We start from the raw sequence: 17,252 nt of genomic DNA, 5'->3' as shown, positions 1-17,252 counted from the left end.
CAACATAGAGCTCAAATATTTGAATATCCATTATCTTAAACTACGTAAGATTATTTATATCACTAAGCAATATTTTATCCATTAGTTCCACATGAAATACATGTTCATAATTAATTTCCAAATTATTAACAATAGCGTCAGTTTATTTTCCCCCAGCAAGTTATTAGTGGCGAACGGGTATTTCTTCCAAAAAATAACGAAGGCAATTTCCCTCAATCCTCCACGATTTCGCACTTTTTTTTAACAAATTCATGAAGGGAATTATTCCAAAAATTTGAAATCAAATTAAAATGCTAAAGTTGATAAAGACGAACTTCTACTGATGTACAGCCGTACGCACCAACGAAGTGTAATTGTTGAACAAGATTCATAGCGATTCAGTGAAAATGTTTGCTATACAACGTGGATCAACATGGAACGTCGATCAAACTAGGTGGATGAACATGGAACGGCCGATTTTGCGGTTTAACTTCATTGATTTTGGTGAATCTACAAATCCGTATGCAATATCGGACAGTGATATCGACAATTTGAAATATGTACACTGTTTAGAAGATGTTTTTGACTCACAGCAATTAATAGAAGATCGCTGCAATCCATTACAGATTCCAGTAAACAGTACTTTTGATATTATTGGGAAAAGCCTAACAAGAGTTAAGGTTTTCTACAACAAGGAAGAAATGTATTTGAACCTTTTAAATCGTTTACAGTTGAACATAAGTAATATTGTTGCTTGTTGGTTTGCTTCTGTGTAACCATTTCAATTCGAGGCCACTGTTTGGGCGGACATTTATTTGTAACCACTCCGTGTAATCTGGTCGCTGTTCGTGGTTCGTGGTCCTACCAATAAGTATTCTCCTGAGACTGGAACTTACCTGGACAGGACGATGAAGGACCTCTCCAAGAAGAGTTACAAATTGTTCCCAAATCGCTCGTCGGTCTCAATGATGAGATGAGCATTAGGCGCCGAGAGGTTCGGGTGTCTCGTCTCGAAAACCTCACGGATGATCAGACGGTCATCCAGACCATAACGCACGCAAACATCACCCCACACAAACAACGAAAACACACTAGATTAAATAACACTATACTTATTTATTAGAATACTATTATGTTAAAAAAAAATAACGAAGAGGAAGTAACACAACACTAAACACAGAATATGTATAATAATTTTCGTCACTAAAATCACACTTTGCCGGTCTAATGCGCTGTAGCCCTTTATATATATATATATATATATTATTATAATTCACTATATTATTATAATATACTGAGGAGGAAGGAGTGATAAAAATGTTCAAGTATGAAAGTACAAAGTAAGTAAGTTTTTGTTACATGAAAACTTAGATTTTTAAAATTTGCAGAATATGGAATTTTTTGCACTTTTTTCTTTAGTGCATCCCACCATCGCTACCGCGCCTACTATCTACAGAGACACCTCCACACGGGCCCATGGCATTCGACCTGCCCGTACTCGAATAAGATAAACTTCTTGCTTTTAGCGGCACCTACCAAAGGTTTGTTTGTTTTCGTAACTGTAGTTTTAGTGATACAGAAAACACTGGATTTACACCCATAACGGCGAAGCTCTCCTGAAGTGAATCTGCACTCAGGAATGGAACTCCTGTAAGAAACAATGTTTAAACGTATTAACAGTACATTTCCTGAAGAAAAGAGTAAATAATATTATTAATTTATGTATGGATCTATAAACTATATTTGTATCGATTAAAGATCAAATTAATGTGTTTAGTATCGCGTTAGACAAGAAAGTAATCATTTGGGACTACCTTCTTGTCCACCACAAACTTCCTTGGCCGGGGATCGAACTAGCGACTCATGCACCAGAGGTCAGAACTCTACCAGTAAGTTACTGTGCCCCCTTTTGCAAGAAGTTGAGTAGGTACCTGTTCCTGTTCCAAAATATTGTCAAAGTCTTAATTATTCCAAACCTGGAACCTCTGCAAATTCTGGACATTTCCAAAACAGGAATTTCTCAGAATTCAATAATATTTGCGAGTACAGCATCATCACTTTTCAGATTTTTGCAAAATTTCGAAAATGTTGATTTCGGAAGAAATTAAAGAAGAATAAAAATGTGTGGATTTAAGGGATCGTCGATGTTTTGTAGGAAATGAATTGTTGGCCCAAAGTTGGAGGCCAGCTGAAAATCAACAAAACCTTGCAAACCAAAATAATTAGATGGCCAAACATTCTCAATGTCCATTACCCAATATAACCTGAGCCCAAAAATTTTTTAATCAGACCCACCAATCTCCAACGGAGGGCCAATGATCTGTGCTGCTTGGATAGTAACCTGTAACTACTTAAGTAATTTCTATATGTTTCCTGAAAGAGTACGGAATATGGCGTATTTTTATTTATGAACGGTAGTTCTATGCCATTAAAATTTAGCATTTCTCTATCAGGAAAAATTATGGTTGACTCGATCCTTCCTGATTGGAATCGGTGTATACCTTTCATTTAGCAGTTATGCTCATTATAAAGTCTTAACCTGAATGAGAATAACTACAATCCTTAAGTAAACACGAGACTAGATTGTCTAATAAGAGGTAGTATCAGAAAGTTTCGAGATTAGTTCTGTTTACAAGAAAGTACTGTGCACCTATCTACGCTCACACACTATCACCTTCAAAATAGTCACCTTGTACAACAGTATAGCTTGTAGCGTTTCTATGACTGCTGGAAAGTATCCTGGAAGTCTTCTTTTCGAAGCGTGTCAAATAGCTTCTGCGATTCGCGCTGGATCTCCGCAATGGTGTCCAAATGGCAACCTTTGAACTGGATCTTCAGCTTCGGGAAGATGGTGAAAATTGCAGGAGCCAAATCTGGCGAGTAGGGTGAGTACAGAAGTGCGACTACCATGTTTTTGGCGAGAAACTAACATATGAGTAGAGTACAGTCGCAGGGTGCATTATCATTGTGAAGCGGTCAGTTTTTCGCGCGCCACAGATCCAGTCGCTTTCCCTCAGACTTCTTAAACCCTCGCAGTAAAACTCGCTATTGACGATCTGGCTCCTGGAGAGAAATTCGTAATGCATAATGCCGCGAATTTCGAAAGAAGAAAAAAATGAGCATGCACTTGGCTGAGCTGCGGACCTGCCTCGCCTTTTTCGGTCGGCACGCGTATGAAGTTTTTGCTAGACTTTGATTCGGTGTTCCTTCTTCTACTGGATCAGCAACCTGGGACGAACTTGGCAGCAAAATGTTCAAATCACAAATGAGGATTGCATGCAGTGTTGCGTATTACACACGGAAAATGCCTTATGTTGTGGATTGTTCTCTTACGATTCTCACACACAAGTGATCGAATAGTAACGCACAATATTTTTTCTTCCCTGGTATTGCAGCTGGAATGGTGAAACTGCACCACGAGAGAGTTTAAGTTTGCGCTACAGAGCGTATTTTGTTCTCGTGTACAGCTCTAGCGACAGAAGCCTGAACTACGAAACAAATATGGCGTGCATGTTACTGTCATTCATGTGGGAAGATCAGCGAGGTGTGGTTAGATTTTTGTGGGCCAAAGGGCATACATCGAGTGAAATTCACACGAACATGCGTGGCGAGTATGGAAACGATTGTATGGATCGTAGTAATGTCTCCAGCTGGTGCTCATTCTTTGAAAAGCGTAATGAAAACCGCAGAATATCCGCACCATCGAAGCAGCAATTTTGAACGACAAGCGTGTGTACCTGCGAACGTTATGGCAGAAGTTCAACATTTCCTATCGTATGGTCTATGACATTGTTCATGATACGTTGCAATTCCGTACAGTTAGTGTTCGCTGGGTGCCTAAGAATCTGAGACAACCACAAGGGCCACAAGGGCGAATGATGACAAGCTTGAATCACCTAACGCGTTACACCACAGAAGGGCATGACTTTCTTTTAAATGGATTGTCACTGGTGATGAGTCGTGTGCGTACCACTACACGCCCGAAACTAAGCAGGCCTTTATGAGGTGGAAACATGCTAGTTACTCAATGCGAAACGAATTGACGTGACTCAATCTACGAGGGAAGTGCTTGTGACAGTGTTCTGGGACATATTTGGTGTGTTATTGGTGGGCTTTGCTGAACACGGGACCACTATAAATGCTGCAGACTACATTAAAATTTTGGTAAGGTTCCGTCGTGCCCTTCGTGACAGACGCCACTACATTAATGCTGACGGTGTCAAACTTCTTCATAACAATGCCCGTTCACAAATTACTGATTCAGTCCGTGAGAAACTCAACAATTTTGGGTGGGAGGTGATCGAGTATCCTTCGTACAGTCCAGACCTGACTCCGTCGGACTTTCATCTCTCTGATCCCATGAAAAAATTGCAGGACGGTCAACACTGCGACAGATGCGAAAGTGAATTCAGCAGTCCGCAGATGGCTAAACTCCAACCAAACGGACTTCTACTAACAGGACATCTTAAAACCGGTACCACGCTGGGAGAAATGTTTTGAGAAACTTAATGATTATGTAGAAAAGAAGGTCAAAATGTAAGTTCATTTGTACTTTGTTTGGTTTTGGTACACATTAAACTTTTTCTTTGGAAAAAATATTGTGTGTTACTTTCCAATCTGCCCTCGTATCAACATTTTCGGGTGTTGTGCTTGTTGAAGATCGTCTTGATCTCTGGTTGTCTTCCGCTCTTGAAGTGCGCGTGCTACTCAAAACACTTTGAACTACTTATTGCACCATTGCTGTACACTCACCAAATCATGTCAAAGCGTCTCTGTGGCGGCTTTGCCCAGTTTCACACAGAATTTCACGTTCGCTCATTGTTATTACTTACTGGTCATGATGAAATTGCAGACATAGTAGCGCACGTGGTCAAAGTAGCATCCCAATGTACACAGAACGCACACTGAATTATGAAGGTTGGTGTTCGCTGTCTGTGCGTGTAGCCTTGCGCTGACATCTGTTTGCGTGTTAAAGAACTAGTCTCCAAATTTTGATACCACTTCATACGTGAATGTAGTGGACATTCGCATCACGTTCCTGTTTTAATTTATATTGCCGATCAGACTCACCAAATTTATTTATCTTGGTAGTTTTTGTTGAAGAATACACGTTTTTTTTTTTTTTTTTTTTTTACAAAAATGGCCATATTTGGCACATTTCCTACATCGATCCCCCTTTGCTTGACACTTAAATATTGGGTGCGTTGGTTCACATGCTGACCAATTGACTAATTGTTGTGACATGTTACATCTCTCGTAATGAGAAGTTGCTGTTTGAGTTGTATGACATTAGACCAATATTATTCTCTTTCTGATAAAAGTTCAGCTAATTTTTCTTCTAAAAGTTCAACTTAATTAATTAATTTTAACGAGGAACTACATAATTTATATGATTCAACCAACATTGTTAGGGTCGTCAAGTCTAGGAGGCTTAGGTGGGCGGGTCATGTAGCTAGAATGGAAGAAAGTAGAAACGCTGTCAAAGTCTTGACTGGAAGACCAATCGGAAAACGACCATTAGGAAGACCTAGGCACAGATGGGAGGACAATATTAAAATGGATCTCGCAGAGATTGGAATACAAAGTAGAAACTGGATGCAGTTAGCTAAGGATAGAAGTCAGTGGAGAGCTTTTGTGAACGCGACATTGAACCTCCGGGTTCCATAGGCCATAGAGTTAGTTAGTTAGTTAGTTATTGCTAATAGTTTTTTTTTAGCTACCTAACCTGCAACGTCACACACTATTTGGTCATGTAAGGCATCATTTGTGAACTCCCCAAATTTACACTTGTTGGCTTGTTTCTTTAGTTATAGAATATAATCTTGACATGGCTGACTTATCTTCTGTTTTAGATTGTGAAACTTACGTCACTCTACCATAAGATTAGAAGTACATTATTAAAAGGTCTTTGGTTCATTGGTAGTCTAATTTTGCAAACCGTTTGGACTCCATCACTTTTTTGAACACTTCATATACAGAACTGCATATCATGGGTATAAGAATATTCACTTTTCTGCGTTTGTAACATCACTAGACAAATGATGGGCAAACTTTTACAAGAGAGGGTCAAAGCAAAAATTGTAGGTGGGCCAATATAATTTGTTAAAAACGACAAAGATACTTTTATAAAATTCATCTAATACTAGGTTCTATTAAAGACAGAAGTTTGTCGTTATCTGGTTGTAACTGGGATGGAATAATTCTTAGAACGAAAAGTAAATAGTCACTTGTCAGTCTGTTCTAATACAACTCTTTCCAAGAAACCGTAATCTTCTTCATTTTTGTCAGGGGACTATGTGGCCAACAGGCCATATTTTGCCCATCACTAAGCAACACAGTAATGTTCGAAGGAATCAAAATACCTTTCGATACCTGTTTCTTGTATTGTCTTGTCTTCTTCTTGTCTTGTCTTCATTCACCAACTATCGGTGTTTTAAATATAAGCATCAGCATTATTTGCCTAGTATGCTAAAAATGTATTAAAATTGAAATGTTTACTTGAAATTGTAACTATTTTTGCAAATGGCGTAATCCGCCATTTGCATTTTTCTGGTCGACTTCAAAGTCGTTTTTCCTGTTATATATAGTATTAAATTGTTTTTAAGTATAAAATGTTCGTCAGTTATGTTATGATATATATAGAAGCAATACGTCAAATCCAGGTAGTAATTGTATAGTCTTAGTTAGGTATATAATGTCATAATCGGGAAGGAGTTCCAACGGGAAGAAGAGGGCCAGTTACCCAGTTGTTCGGGGTGAAAATATTGGAAAAAGTGAAATATAGATGAAATGATTGTGTGTAAAATGTTTGAAAGTGTGTATAAATGTATTCGTGTTTAGATGTAATGAATGTAAATGATATCTAATGAATATTTTTCACTTTATCCACTTCCTCTTCGGCAGCTCACTTTCTGCGATGTTCACTCTATCACTATCACCGCGGAACTCCCGTCTTGTCTTCTTCACTCTTAAAAGTGTTCGAGAAAGGGCACCGGGAAATAACCAGCTTGTGCCATAAATGCTAAAAAGGATATAGTTGTGAGTTGGATAATGCTTGGTCTCCCTAGTCGTGCACATTGTAGGTCAAGCTTCGTTAAATTAGGAATTATGACAGTACCTGCAATTTTCATATACCAATGTTTGCTTTACATTAAGGAAAATAATCATATCTACAATGAGTTAGGGTACTCTCATACTTATCAAACTAGAAACAGGAACTGTTTAGGATCATTTAGATGTGAATATAGTAAGACACAAAAGACCTTTTACTATATGTCAGTTAAATTTTATAATTTTCTATCTATATCTCTAAGAGAACTTCTATTTCTGGCTTTTAAAAAAGAAGTACAGAAATTACTTATTAATAATTGTATATATAGTGTTGAAGAATTTTTTGAACTCAAAATTGATAGTTAAAATATTCGCGTCTGTTATGTAGTGATCTTTGTTTATGTTATGGTATGTTATATATGTAACTAAAATTTTCAACTTCTATTTCTGACGATTGTAATACATCTGATGTTCTCAGATGTTTCTGCAATAAAATTTATTATTATTATTTCTTTGAAAAGTTTGTATTATTTGTAACTAATCGTGCAAATGGCGGAAGCCGCCATTTGCATTTTTGTTGGTCGACTTACTAGTCGTATTACCTGTAACATATAGTATTAAGTGTATATAAGTATAAAATGTTCGTTAGTTAAATTATTCGTTAATTACAATAAGGTATATGAAAAAAGCAATTAGTCAAATCCGAGTAATAATTGGAATGTCATAGTCAGGTAAGAGAATATCAAAATCGGGAAGGAGTTCCAGTGGGAAGAAGAGGGCCAGTTACCCAGTTGATCGGGGTGAAAATGTTGGATAAAGTGAAGTGTAGATAACATGAATGCGTGTAAAGTAATTGTAAATGTGTATAAGTGTTTTCGTGTTTAAATGTGATGAGTGTAGATGATGTATGATGAATACTTTTCACTTTATCCACTTTCTCTTCAGCAGCTCACTATCTGAGATGTTCACACTTTCACTATCTCCACGGAACCCCACCTGTTTCTTTTGACTTGAAAGTCTCAAAATAATATAGAATTCTTTGGAGTGAACATGTGTTTATCCTTGTCTGCACTTGTAAATTCACATTCAGTCTGACAATTCTTGAATCGGACTAACTAAACTTGCACCCTGCTAATTCTCACTCATTCTTTACAATATTTTAGACTTTATAATTCTAATTTATAATATCAATTCAATACTAGTTCACAGACTACTGATACTTCAATCCTAATGAGACACTTTTACTTTTACAGCCAAAATCAGCAACTCATTGTTTACTTTAATTTAATCTACATACACCACGTAAATTCTCCTCTGAAATTGCGAACACTCATCCTATAAAATGACAATTTTAATGATCAATACTTGCACCGCAATAACTTTTCTAATTCTAGTTTCTTTATGATCTAAAGCAAATCAACAATGTTTTAGTAATTACTGTTTCTTCTTCCGTGCAGGTTTACTTTTGGCACTCCACTCGAAATAATTGTTGAAAAAGTATAATTCTTTTACTAATTTCCATCTGATTGTCTCCTAAATGATTTGCACTGGGCGACGTGAAAATATTTCAATTGGCATAGATAAAATTCAAGGGGTTCATCAGAACTAATTGTTTAAAAATTGCAATTCTTTTACGATTGTCGTATTTTATAAATACGTCGTCCGAATTTATGTTATAGGAACTACAGTGGAAAAATACAAATCGATCTGTGCTAAGTAGCCACTAGAAAGCACGAATGCTATCTAATCGAATCAGAGCAGGGTGAAACTGGTGGGCACGGACGATAACGCAGCGGTGCATTCGAATTGGACAGGCACATCAGCGAAGGTGAGTATACTCATAAGCGAAGGTAGTGAAAACAAAACATCTTTCACATTCACTCACTTATTTTAATAGTCGTAAAACACGTGTAATGATTTTACACTTGTAAACCTAAAATACAGCTGTATTATCATACTTTCTATTCTATCGCCTGCAGAAATTTGTTCTTTATTTCTTTTCATGCAAATCATTTTAATTTTACCTGTAAATCTTCCAAACAGTGGTGTGCCGGAAGTCAACCAGCATCTATCCTTCTAGCAGTTTCCTGCTATTTTCTATGACATTTTTCGCCCTATACTTAATCCTTACATGAGTACGAGACCTCTGACAACATGCTTCAGTATTCATTCACTTCCATGGACTACGCAATACTTCGTTATTTTATCTACCATGTCCTTGCCAAGTGTATTTATAATTCTTGAGGTATGAATTTGAAAGATTTACTCGATTTAACAGTCACTAACATAAAGTTTGATAATTTCCACATATTAACCCTTTTCTATCTTCTGCCCTAACACATACTACACTGTAAAAAAAAAAAAAAAAACTCTCGCATTATTTGCACCGTATGTAGTTCCCAGATGATCCGGCTGTGAAACATGATACGCTGCAAAATCCACAAAAATCCGCGTTAGTGTTGTTGGAACCTGTACTCGGAATATTTCTTGCTCCTGCTTTCTTTCTTTGAGTATTACTTGCTTTGAGTATTACTTTCTTTGAGTATTGAGATGATACATACACGCTGAATGCTCTTGGACAAGTAACATGATACTTATTGCTATATGTGGAAAAAAGTTAATGGATAGATATTTCAATTTAAAGCCCCACAATTATGCTCTTTAGGCTAAGGGAATAAAATCAAGGCACGTGAATGACGATGAAAGAATTGGAAGAATGAGAATGTGGGAGGAAACGTGAGGAAACCTACGAACACGATGTTATCCACCATATTTACTTGACCGGTTATCGTACCAAGGGCCCCCACACACCAGAGGTAAGCGCTTTACCACTGAGTCCCCGACGTTGATGGATTTCGTGGATCTTGTGTCTACAATTTACACCTTAAATATGGCACTAAAAATATTACATCACGCCATTTTTCTAAGTCCTTCGTATGCACGTTACGTATTGGATTCCTTTATTGTATCTGTCGCGCACATGCATTACTCAAGAAAGCTTTTAACAAGCTAAAAATACCATCCACCTTTCCACACAACACTCCTCTTCAACTGAAATCCACTATAAAGCGTTGCAAACGTTAGGTTCGTTCGCAATCACCCATACTCACTCATAGACTTCTTATTTAAAATAATTAGACACAGGTTTTGGCATCCTTTGACATTTGACAAGAGGGGAAGAAAGAAATAAGGAGAGAAAAAGGGGTGGAAATTACAATTAATTATTATAATAAATTGTCCATATTATAAGAAGATGGTTGTTTCTGAGAATTCCTTAACGTTAGAGACATGAAATTTGGTATTTGAATTTATTATTTAAAATAATTTAACACGTGTTTCAATTGCTTTAGATGTCTGATCTAGAATGGAAGACAAATGTGTTTGGATGATTCCTAAGATCCCCATATGAAATATTAAAATTTTGTAAGGAACTTCAAGTTGAGATGAATCCTATATGAAAGATGGAGAAATATAAAATATTGCCCTTAATAACACTTAGGAGTATTTGTTAGAATACATTGTACGTGGCAAAAGTAGAGCTTCCTCATGGCTAAGCATTTAGCGTAAGCACTTATAGCCTGGGAGACCAGGGTTCGATTTTCAGCTTGAGCTCATATGCTTCGGATCCCACGTTAAGCGTAGATCCACGTCTCATATAGGGGAGAGGAAGGGAATGGCGATCAGCCCACTTTCCACTCTTGCGTGACCCGAAGAGAAGTCAAACTGGTGCTGGCATCTGCCTCTTGTAGCAAGGTTTCTTGTGTATTGTCGAGGAAGTTGTCAGACAAGACTGAAGTCTACAGCGTGCTGAAACTTGTTTTTGTTGATTTTCTTATAAGGATCTGTATATTTCAACTCAATTTTAAGTTGTAAGATCTTGAAGTTACTAAAATTCATAAAAAGTTATATTTAGTCTAATGAACAACACATAGTTATATTTCAAATAAACTACGTTTTACAGTATAACCAGCTCAATTTTCAAAATGGCGCAATGTTGGGAATGCCAATCAACGTAATCGGTTTACCAGCATGGTGATCGACATTCCTAACAAACGTTTGGAATACTTCTCCAGCCAAAAATTATAAAAGAGGCTAGACCTAAGATAGGTAATACGTCTACTTCAGTCAAACACTGAAACTTTGGTATCGGTGTAACCTTTGTGGATCATGGGTGCATGCTGACTGTACTGCTGTGGATTCACCACGTAGATATATCTGTGACGTGTCTTTGAAAAAACTTCAATAAAACATTCAGTTGACGTTTGTCAATCTTTCGAAGGCGCAGTTTAGCAGCAGCAACAACAACAAAATGAACTGCCTATGAAACTGTGTGTGTTCATTAAGCTTGTATTGGTGATCGCCATTACCAACATGTGATGGGAATGGCGATCAAAGTAGCAATTTGAGTTTTTTCCATCGCGTTCCGAACTGAAAGGATGATGCTCTTTTAATTTTACACAATTATTGTAGAAGGATTGGAGTATGTATTTACAAATTTATTTCAATACATTTTGCAAATGAAACTCCATAATAACCCATTTTTCTTAGGTGATCGTCATTGCCCACCTCTCCCCTAGTCTCGCTGATGAAAGGATCGCAAAACTTAAATCAAATCAAAACCAAACGTGGTAAAAATATTTATTTTATTTCATTTATATATGGTTCTGGATGTGACGGGCATCTCTGGCCTTAAGTCGGTCACGTATATAGGATAACATTCCTCAGTGAACACACTATACGCAAAAGAAGGAAGGAAGAAAGAAATGGGGTAGGAAGGAAGCGGCATGGGGCCTTTATGTTAGGTATCATCACGGCATTTGCCTCGTGTGGATGAAGTAAACATCAATTGGGATGGCAGAACTGGAGAAGTAATTGTTACACTGTTTCGTACGAGTGTCCTCACCTGGAATCTAACCTGGGTCTGCTCACCGTGGTAAAAGTAGAAACAGATGAAAACATGCAAGTAAAAGTAGAAACAGGGATGCACGCGAGACGCAAGAAGTCTCATCCCGTCTCGCATTTGCGAGACGAGACACGAGACGAGAGTGAAAATGTTATGCGAGACTAAACCATGCGAGACGAGACTCGGATAAGTCTCGCACGAGAAGTCTCGCGAGACTTCTCTGTCTCGCAACTTTCTGAAAAGAAAGTTCAAACCTATTCTAAGGGAACAATCCGTGTCAATTTTGGACATTGTGACGTTAGAGAATTCCTCGGACTAGAAGCAGGCAAAGACAAGGTTGAAATCCGGTTAAATAAAGACGAAGAAATTTACATATAGATATAGTAAAAGGATCCGGGTTTGGTTCAATGAGTTCAGAAAAACATATACGGAAACGTTATATTCTTTATATCCTAATTACATTGGCGACTTTTTTCGGGGCAAAAATGTGCCCGCATGGCATACTGGAAAATATTGCTGGAGACCTCTAAGCTGGAAAACAATGTTGGATCCAGCAACAATTTATGCTGGTTTTGTTATAAATTACGCTATTAATTTGACGAAAATTAATGGTCCAGCAATCAAATTCCAGCACAACTTTTCTTTTAATTTGGAGCGAAGGGGACACAAGTTCGGATACAATGTTGAATTCTAGGTTCCGTTTCCTTCGGATGTTACGAACACTCATCCCATGGAAAACAATGGCAAATTACCATGGATTCACCTTGCCAAGGGACTTTTAGATCAAATACCTGCCTTCGGACAGAATATCACATCATCATTCATTAACAGCCATAGAATAACACATTGCAAAATTTTGACCCAGAATATATGCGAGACTGCCAGACCATGCGAGAAAGTCTCGCGCAAGACGCGAGATGAGACTCAAAATTTTATGCGAGACGAGACTTCACATTTGAGGCTGCGAGACGAGACGAGACTTCCATTTCTCGTCTAATCTGGTCTCGCGTGCATCCCTACATGCAATGATAAATCGGTAAGTGCAAATTTTTTAAAAAAAAATTCTCTTTACTTATGTCGATTGTAAAGTACAAAAAATTTATTTTCATAATCATTCATTCTCGATTAACTATCCGTCTCCTTTTGTTTATAGGGCATATGTGGGACGTTATATATATATATTTATATAATTTACTAATATGCAAAATAAATCAATTAACAATAAACTTAATTATTCTGAGACAAACAATCTGAATAATTAAAAAATATCAACCAACAATGTGAGCTCGTAACTAAGCAGATAAGCGACAAAGTACTTATCTGTAAGTTGACAAATTTTATTTCTCCTTTACAATTGTTATTTATTTAGTACATTACGCATTATTTGAAATGTTTTTGGATAGCTTATGTTTATAATGTAGTCTTAACCACGATATAAAAAAGAAAATACGTTAACGGAACAGAAAAAAACTAACGAAAAAATGAAATACATAAACATCCATTAGAAGACAAAACTTATTCTTGTCTACTGTATTGTTAAGAGTATATAAAAAATACATATTAATTTTGTTTATGATAAACCTTTTCTCAATCAAGCTGTTTCGCCAGATAAGGCGCTAAGTCCCAAGTTTTTTTTCTTTTTTAAATGCCAATTTTATAGATATGGTTGCAAATGTTTATATTTCATTCCCTAATTTGCATTTGTACGTAAAACAATGTGCAGAATACTCAGAATGTTACATTGATTCACAGCATACATGACTTACACTAATTAAAAAGAACGCTGGTTCAGGATAGAAGGTAGAAAATGGAAATTTACCAAAATTTTCAAGAACGCAGTTTCTCATCTCCTTTCTTTCAACCTTTCCCATTTCCTTTCTCCCGAATTTTAAAAACAGGGATTTTTCGCCAATTTGATAGACAAACCAGATTGTTGAAACAGTTTCTTTTTAGAAACTTGTATCTTGTACGTATAACTCTGAAATTAAATTGTTCAGATAATTTCTCTGCCTCATATTTTCTATAATGTAGACTTTTTTTAATATTAATTTTATTAATATATTAATCCATTTAGACCAAGATATCTATATATAGTAACGAATTCTGACTTTTCCCTCGGGTGATTTAAAGTAATGAGTCTTAATTTAGTGTTTAAGGTCCTATATCAATGTTATAGAGTGGAATAGATATGGGGAGTACGTGGCTGAATGGTAAAGCACTTATCTCTTGTAAATGGGGTTCCTGATTCGATTCCCGGCCAACTAAGTTTATCGTGGACACCATCGTGTTCTCGTGGGTTTTCTCGTGTTCCTGCCGTTTCCTCCCACACTTTCATTCCACCAATTTTTCCTTACTCATCATTCACTTGCTTTACTCATCCATTCTTCTTACCCTAAAAGGCATAATCATGGGACGTTAATCTGAAAGATATATATATATATATATATATATATATATATATATTAAATAAATATGCTTATAGAGTAGGAATATCAGAAATGGTGTGGGCTACGGGAATGTTGCATTCCTCGCTGAAGATATATTCTTGAAAGAAACATAAAGGGTCTATCTCGTTTATCTCTCTTTCTGTTTTGATATATATACAGGTGATAGTGAACTAGACCAGTGCTATTCAACCGGGGATACGTGTACCCCTAGGAGTACGCGAAAATGTTTCTGAGGATATGATACTAGACCATCGTCTGAAAGAGATATTCCTCACATCAAAATAACAAGTAAACTACCGAAAGTACTGTGAGAAGAAGAATATTAAGAATTACGCTCAAAGATAGAAACAAAATCACGTGGATCACAAAGATGTTTATAGCAGGGGCGTACCCACGGGGGTTAACCGGGTTCGAAACCCCTCAAACCTTATACGTGTTTAACAGAGGAATGATTGATGTAGTATGAAAATTTGAACTTACACTCCATTTGTACTCTCTTTCTCTTATATATAAAAAAAATTAGTTCTATCATTTTTTTTAAAAAAAAATATAGATTGAATTGTTTTACAATTATGGTTACTTATTGTCTATCAGTTCAGAATAATACCCTTTGAATACTATATAGATGTAGTTGATTGTAGTATGGTTTGACCCCTCCCAACAAAAAATTCTGGGTGAGGGCCTGGTCCATGATGACGGACATTATCTTGATCTAGATATTGTTAAATGCGTTTCCATCTGTGTATACGTAATATAAATATTTATTTTTACATTTCTAAAGATTTCTTATTTTATTATTTATTTGAGCTTTCTTTCTCGTTATTTCATTTTAATTCGATAGTCTTGGATTGTAGTATGGTTTGACCCCTCCCAACAAAAAATTCTGGGTGAGGGCCTGGTCCATGGTGACGGACATTATCTTGATCTAGATATTGTTAAATGCGTTTCCATCTGTGTATACGTAATATAAATATTTAGTTTTACATTTCTAACGATTTCTTATTTTATTATTTATTTGAGCTTTCTCTCTCGTTATTTCATTTTAATTCGATAGTCTTGGATTGTAGTATGGTTTGACCCCTCCCAACAAAAAATTCTGGGTGAGGGCCTGGTCCATGGTGACGGACATTATCTTGATCTAGATATTGTTAAATGCGTTTCCATCTGTGTATACGTAATATAAATATTTATTTTTACATTTCTAAAGATTTCTTATTTTATTATTTATTTGAGCTTTCTTTCTCGTTATTTCATTTTAATTCGATAGTCTTGGATTGTAGTATGGTTTGACCCCTCCCAACAAAAAATTCTGGGTGAGGGCCTGGTCCATGGTGACGGACATTATCTTGATCTAGATATTGTTAAATGCGTTTCCATCTGTGTATACGTAATATAAATATTTATTTTTACATTTCTAAAGATTTCTTATTTTATTATTTATTTGAGCTTTCTCTCTCGTTATTTCATTTTAATTCGATAGTCTTGGATTGTAGTATGGTTTGACCCCTCCCAACAAAAAATTCTGGGTGAGGGCCTGGTCCATGGTGACGGACATTATCTTGATCTAGATATTGTTAAATGCGTTTCCATCTGTGTATACGTAATATAAATATTTATTTTTACATTTCTAACGATTTCTTATTTTATTATTTATTTGAGCTTTCTATCTCGTTATTTCATTTTAATTCGATAGTCTTGGATTGTAGTATGGTTTGACCCCTCCCAACAAAAAATTCTGGGTGAGGGCCTGGTCCATGGTGACGGACATTATCTTGATCTAGATATTGTTAAATGCGTTTCCATCTGTGTATACGTAATATAAATATTTATTTTTACATTTCTAACGATTTCTTATTTTATTATTTATTTGAGCTTTCTATCTCGTTATTTCATTTTAATTCGATAGTCTTGGATTGTAGTATGGTTTGACCCCTCCCAACAAAAAATTCTGGGTGAGGGCCTGGTCCATGGTGACGGACATTATCTTGATCTAGATATTGTTAAATGCGTTTCCATCTGTGTATACGTAATATAAATATTTATTTTTACATTTCTAAAGATTTCTTATTTTATTATTTATTTGAGCTTTCTTTCTCGTTATTTCATTTTAATTCGATAGTCTTGGATTGTAGTATGGTTTGACCCCTCCCAACAAAAAATTCTGGGTGAGGGCCTGGTCCATGGTGACGGACATTATCTGATCTAGATATTGTTAAATGCGTTTCCATCTGTGTATACGTAATATAAATATTTATTTTTACATTTCTAACGATTTCTTATTTTATTATTTATTTGAGCTTTCTCTCTCGTTATTTCATTTTAATTCGATAGTCTTGGATTGTAGTATGGTTTGACCCCTCCCAACAAAAAATTCTGGGTGAGGGCCTGGTCCATGGTGACGGACATTATCTTGATCTAGATATTGTTAAATGCGTTTCCATCTGTGTATACGTAATATAAATATTTATTTTTACATTTCTAAAGATTTCTTATTTTATTATTTATTTGAGCTTTCTCTTTCGTTATTTCATTTTAATTCGATAGTCTTGGATTACGTTAATATTGTAGTCACTGAAGCCTACATCGTAGTAACAAAAAAAAAAAATATCTCCTTGTTGCTGAAACCTCCTTTAAAACTAGTGGAACTCCAGATATTCTATTTTCTGAAAAGAAACGGGAATTTGGAAAAAGTTATTCATATGTAATTGCAACTGTTTAACGACTTAAGCATGTGAAAGAAATGTAACGTTTAATTAATATTCCCTTTAGTCTAAAGCAGGCGGAAAATTAATGACAGTGAGTGAATATAATACAATTGGTGGAATGAGAATGTAAAAAATGAGAGCTCTGCCACTGATCCTTCATCTGTAAGC

At 36.1% G+C, this 17,252-nt stretch overlaps 1 long non-coding RNA gene across 1 annotated transcript in view; it reads right to left on the bottom strand.

Moving 5' to 3' along the window:
• Positions 1-1,144: 1,144 nt before the first annotated feature.
• LOC145689005 (uncharacterized) overlaps positions 1,145-17,252 on the bottom strand; it is a 75,222-nt gene continuing 59,114 nt past the window's right edge. Inside the window, exon 3 of the long non-coding RNA XR_014132058.1 lies at positions 1,145-1,627. This is a non-coding gene — a long non-coding RNA (uncharacterized LOC145689005). The remainder of the gene's footprint in view (positions 1,628-17,252) is intronic.

This window comes from Thermobia domestica, chromosome 7 (genome assembly GCF_964235325.1).
Source record: "Thermobia domestica chromosome 7, izTheDome1.hap1.1, whole genome shotgun sequence".
NCBI classification, from domain to species: domain Eukaryota; kingdom Metazoa; phylum Arthropoda; class Insecta; order Zygentoma; family Lepismatidae; genus Thermobia; species Thermobia domestica.
This window is presented reverse-complemented; position numbering and strand designations above follow the sequence as displayed.